The sequence below is a fragment of the Uloborus diversus genome, chromosome 1 (genome assembly GCF_026930045.1).
Source record: "Uloborus diversus isolate 005 chromosome 1, Udiv.v.3.1, whole genome shotgun sequence".
NCBI lineage: Eukaryota > Metazoa > Arthropoda > Arachnida > Araneae > Uloboridae > Uloborus > Uloborus diversus.
In genome coordinates this window covers 228,909,041-228,915,050 of record NC_072731.1, presented here as the reverse complement: position 1 = coordinate 228,915,050, position 6,010 = coordinate 228,909,041, and positions in this window count along the sequence as shown.

Sequence of the window (6,010 nt, the reverse complement as noted above, 5' to 3'; positions counted from 1 at the left end):
TCGTTTCTTGTCTGATTATTATATTTTTAAATACATTTTTCTGCCAAATACTCATAGATCAAGCTTTTAGTACAATGACAGACTAACCTTAAGACATGACTCATGATCATTAAAAAGAAATAAATAAGGCCATTTTTTAACGAAAAACTTTCATCATAATTGAGTAAAATTTCTGTGAAGTTTAAAGAATTCTAATATATTGTTTTAGATCATTATTAATAATCTTAAATCTACTAAATGTATTTTAGAAACTGAATTTTTAACAACATTTTTATAGATATAGAGTAGCATCTATTGAAAACAAGTATAATTGGCGAGAAATAAAAGGTCAATTGTTTGCCAACAAGAAATACTAAAAAAATCAAACTGATATGTGGGTCATTCCATGCGAAATGAGCAAATCAGCTGTGGCTGATATGTCACAGATTTCAATGAAAATTTTTATTTAGGTAAACCATTCATATCTATGAGGGAATGCAGTGTAAGTATGGAAGTTTAAAAACTGTTTGCTTTTTTATTGAAATTAGAAGTTGATGCTTTCGCGAAGCCTAAATTTTCAGAGTTCATTGCTGCCAGTTTGTGACTCAATAACGCCATAAGTTATAAACGTACACTTAAAAATTTTTCCGCATTCTATAAACAAATCTCTATTGGGAAAGAGCAAAGTAAAATTTATTCAGATCTTTTTTTGAATCTGAGATATTAACAAATATTGAAATTTCGCCAATTTACTTCAGATTTCAAATCACTCTTCTAGCTCTTTTAATGAAAAAAATAACAGTAAAAATGATTCAAATTGAAAAACTATCTATAAATAACTATCTGCTCTAATTTAGTAATTGTTTATGAATTTCTTGAGGACAAAATGGTACTTTAAAAAATCGAAACTTTTCGAAAATTTCGTTTTTTCCTCTATTTCAGATGTTTTTTTGAAGATGAGGGAATGCTCTAAATTAACTCAATTTTTTTTACGTAACATATTGAAGTGTCTTTTAGATGCTACAAAATTTTAATCATTGGAATCGGCATATTTTTGTTACTAGAGTAACTTGAACTAAGGTAAAATTTCATTAGTTACTTCTTTTTATTTTAAGTTTAGCAATACTAACCATTTCTTTCATGTTTCATTTTCTCAAAAGCATGTTTGTGAAGTACTTGCTGAAATGTTTCCTTAATTAGTATGTTGAATTTTCCTCTCCATTCGTTATATAGGAAAAAAAAACCCTCTTAAAGAATATACTGAGTTTAAAGATAAGGGCAGAGGACCATCTCGTCTAATTCTCGTATTATTATTACTTGTTATAAGTAATTTTTATCTGCAAATTTTTTTTAATATACATTATACCAGTGCATTTTTTAAAAAATTTAATTAACTATTAAATATACTTGCTTTTGCATCATTTAGTCGTTTATCTAGTTCTTTGAATTCTCGTAATTTCACGAAAGGGTTAACTCATGTCCAAGTAATCAAATTAAAATAATTATTTTAAAAATTACAATATGTTTTTTCAGTATAATGTATGGCACAATATACGTAATTTAAGAAGGTGCAATGAAGTTTTCACACTTTATTTCTGTTTTAGTGTGTGAATTGACTAGCAAAATTGTTCAATTTCAAAGACTTATATCTTTTTTACAAACCAAATACAAAGAACAATATATACACTGTCACAAAAAATATATGCCTCCAGAAGATATTCATCTACACTCAGGAAACTTGGCAGGCATGTAGTGTACAAGGAGATAAGATGATTAAAAATTCAGAATAAAAGAATTTTATTAAGCAGTTACAGCATGCAAAAAGTTATAATTCAGTAAGTAGTAATGACACCTCTGGCAGCTATACAAGCCGAAACATGACGTGGAATCAAATCAATTAGGTCACTTATATCCCCTGCGGAAGATCATGCCATAATCTTTGCAAATGTGTCGTTAATTCCCCTGTATCCTGGAATGGCTGCAGTTGCCTTCCCAGCACGTACCAGACATGCTCTATTGGCGAAAGATCTGGTGACCTGGCAGGCTATGGGAGTACTTCATATCCCTGAAGACAATGTTGAGGGAGTCACACAGTATGTGGACGAGTATTGTCCTGCTGATAAAGGGCACCTGGGCGACTTGATATCATGGGCAGAACAATTGGTGTTAAAATGCTGCCCTTGTATCAGCGAGCTGTCAAAGTGCCTTGGAGAACAACTAGAAGTGATCGTGTGTCCCAAGAAATCGATCCCCACACTGTCACACCTTGTGAAATGGCTGTATACCACTCGACAACAAGTGCCGGATCGGAGCGCTGACCGGTGCGCCTAAACACATGTGTACGGTGATCATCAGCACTGAGACTGAATCGGATTCATCGCTGAAGATCACACGCCTCCAGTCTGTTACACTCCATGCTGCCCGAGGTCGGCAAAAATCCAGTCGACAGTGTGATGTGGGGTCAGTGGCAAGCGTCTTAACGGATGCCGCCTCTTTAAGCCAACTTCGGTCGGTCGTCTTCTAATGGTTTCCCTTGATACCACCGGATGCCTGGAAGGAGGTAAGCGAAGTTGAATTGATGCTAGCGACGTTGTCGGTGCCGAGGCAGCCGCTCTTTTGATTGCGTGATCCTCGCGTTCATTTATGTTCCTGGGACGCTCTGATCCTCAGTGATGGTAGACTCTCCCTTCCGTGATCCACTGTAGCCAACACTGTGCAACTACCATTTCACTCCGACCAAGGTGGCGGCCGATACTCCTGTTTGACCAACCTGCTTCTCTGAGGCCTATTATACGTCCCCTATCAAACTCTGTCAGCTGTTCGTACTGCCGCCGGTTACGTCTTAGAGGCATCTTAAGTCACAATACAGTCTACCGAAGTCAACAGATTCGATTGAATAGCCCTACGGCACAAGTACTCATGCTTTTAAACTCTCCCACCTGTGCAACTGACATGCTCATAGCGCGCTTAGCCTTGTTTCATTGCCGTTGAAATTTTAATCATTTGCATATCGGCTACCACACTGCATTTGTGCCGAGTTTCATGATTGTGGTTCTAATTCTTCTAGGTGCACATATTTTTTTTGCGACCGAGTGTATATAACATAGATAGTACTTAAATGGAATATTCAATTGGGCAAAAAATTTTATTTTTAAATCCATCCCCTTTTGGTTTACAAGAGTCTAGAAATGTCATTTTTGTCGTTTTCCCCGATTTTTGAGGGGCTGTAACCTAAAAAGGGTACACAAACACACAGCAACAGTTACATATTCTTTTTTTAGCATGGTTCCAGTTATTAGTTTTTGCCGTATTTCATTTTGTGTTTCCGTCCCCAACAAGAGTTATCCCCCTTTGAAATGAGTAAAATTTTTGCATTTGACCTTGAACTTTAACCTGTTGCCATTATGTTAATTATTAACTTACAGCAATGTAACTCAACATGTAAGACTATCAACATGCACTTTAACATCAAAGCGTTAAATTAACTGTCATAAATGTAATTCAAATGGATTTTGGCCAAAATGCAAAGGACTAAAAGTCCCATTTTTGACTACGAAAATCACTTTTGATGACCTATAAAAAATCAGAGGTCAAGTTGAGAGAAAAAATAAAAGTGGTTTTAAACATCTTTCATATCCAGCTTTATGGATATGAATCTCAAAAAACTTGAAAATGGTCGAGCGCACCCATCCGTCTAACCTGTATGGATTGGCCCATAAAAACACAAAGAAAATGCTTTTTTTTTCTGAATTTTATTATACGTTTGGAAATTGAAAACCAATTTCGAGTTTCTTCAAGCAAATAGTAGAAACACAGCTCTATATTCTTGCAAAATTCTTTTATGATACTTAGTACCTTATTGGGTATTAATTTTAGCAAAGCTAATGCATTCCTTAAAGATTGAGATTAAAAAATAAAATTCTTAATTATGAGAAAACTGAAATTTTTTCAGTTTTTAAAACTCGGTTAAAATTTAACTATAATAACTGAAAATTTTTCTGATATCAGATTAATTACTCTACTCAATAGATTGCAACAACATATAACTTTTATATTTTCATTAAATAGTAAGATTAGTTAGTAGTAGCCTTCAAAAATGCAACATTTAGCATTTATGAGAATGCTGTTCAATTTGACCAATTTTCAATCACATGTAACTATTCAAATAAAAAATATTAAGCAAAAATATTATTGCTATTTTTATATAGGCATAAAAGGAACCTCTATACCAAATTTCATAAAAATCTGTTACCATGCAGCCACCATTTTTTTGTGAATTTTGCTCATTTTGTATGGAATAACCCATGTGTGACAGAAAAAATACTTTCTAGGGGTCATTCCATGTCGAGTAACCTACTGGTCCCCGCTCAATAATCTCGGATTTGGATAAAATTTTATAGAGGTGTAAAGATGTGCCATTGAAACTAACCTATGCAAATTTTCAGCTTTGAGATCCAAACCCTGAGGATCAAGGATCTCCCAAAAAAGTAATCCAAATGGCGGATCAGCTTTTTGTGCCTAATTGCCATGGTTAAATTTGCAAAACTTATCACACTGGAAGCTTGAAATTTTGGGAGCTTTAAGTGTGTTTGCCTGATAATAAATTCAAGTATTTTTGTAAGTTTGAGCTCATTAGATTTTGCGTAGCATGCATGTAAACTCATGAAGAAGTGTGGTGAGAAATTTTTTCTGGATTTTACGTTGTCATAAAATTTGAACACAAATAATTCAATAGTTCGTACTTCGTAATTCAATTGTCAAAATACTTGTTTTTAATGGATTACAGTTGCAGAGTATAAATATCAATTTTCTAAAAAATATCGTCATTCAAAGTGGATATCAGAATCCTTCACATGAAAAATAGTTTATTTTCAAAGTGCTGTAGCTTAAGTTTGTCACCTTGCATCTTTTCATTAATACCATTAGAAAAAACAATTTCTTTCCCTATAAGAATGAAAAAATGAGCTTGAAATTATGTCTGTCGTAATAAATTGCCATGTTTAAGCTAAGGGTGTTGAAAATTTTATCGTTCTGAAAGTCAGAAATTTTAGGATATTTAACAAAGTACTTTTGGTTGTCAATTCGCCATAAACCGGTTTCGATAATCGCTATTTGCTATTCATTGTAGAACAAGATTTTCTCATAAACGAGAGTATTTCAAGTTATTTTTTTCATGCTTATCTGCAAGAACACCATCAAAAGGAAAAACTATTTTAATAGGAAAAAATGTGTTCTTTCCAACCGTAGTAATAAAAAGAAGATGCAAGGTGACAAATTTGAGCTAAGGCGCATTGAAAATAAGTTGCTTTTTATGTGAACAATTTTGATAGCCACTTTAAATGTCAATATATTTTAGAAAGTCAATATTTACACTCTGCAACTGTAACCCATTAAAAATATGAATATTAACTATAGAATTGAAGTATGAGCTTTTGATTTTTATCTTTTTTCACAATTTATGACATTCTAAAATCCAAGAAAAATTTCTCTACTAGATTTTGTCAAAACTTAGCATGCGTGCTACACAAAAATTAATCAACTGAAGCTTATATATAAAAATTTTGAAAAAAAAAATTAAACAACTTCAAAATTGCTCTAACAAGTGAAAAATAATTTTATTCTTTAAACACAATCAATAATACTTTTAAACATAATTTTTGAAGTTGGCGCAAAAACAAAATGTAAAATCCAGTGTAACCATGCTTCGTTCATGTTTATTCCAGAAAATTATTCAAAGTTGAGAACGAAACATTTATATCGTTTCTCAAATATGCTGTTATCAATGCATGTGGTAGTGAAGAAACTGGACCTGGTTAAATTTATAGTTGTAGTTGAGCAGGTTCGCCGCTAGACATCTGAGCATACGTGTGCAAAGCGAACTATGGCGCCCCTCTCTTTATATAGCTAATTCACCTAAAAAAGAGGGTGCTAGGGGGATTGCCTGTAAAGCTACTTTTGGGGGGTGGGAGGGGGCAGGGCCATATCCAGGGGGGCGGACGGGCCTGCCCCCCCTTCCCGAAATGTTTTGTAC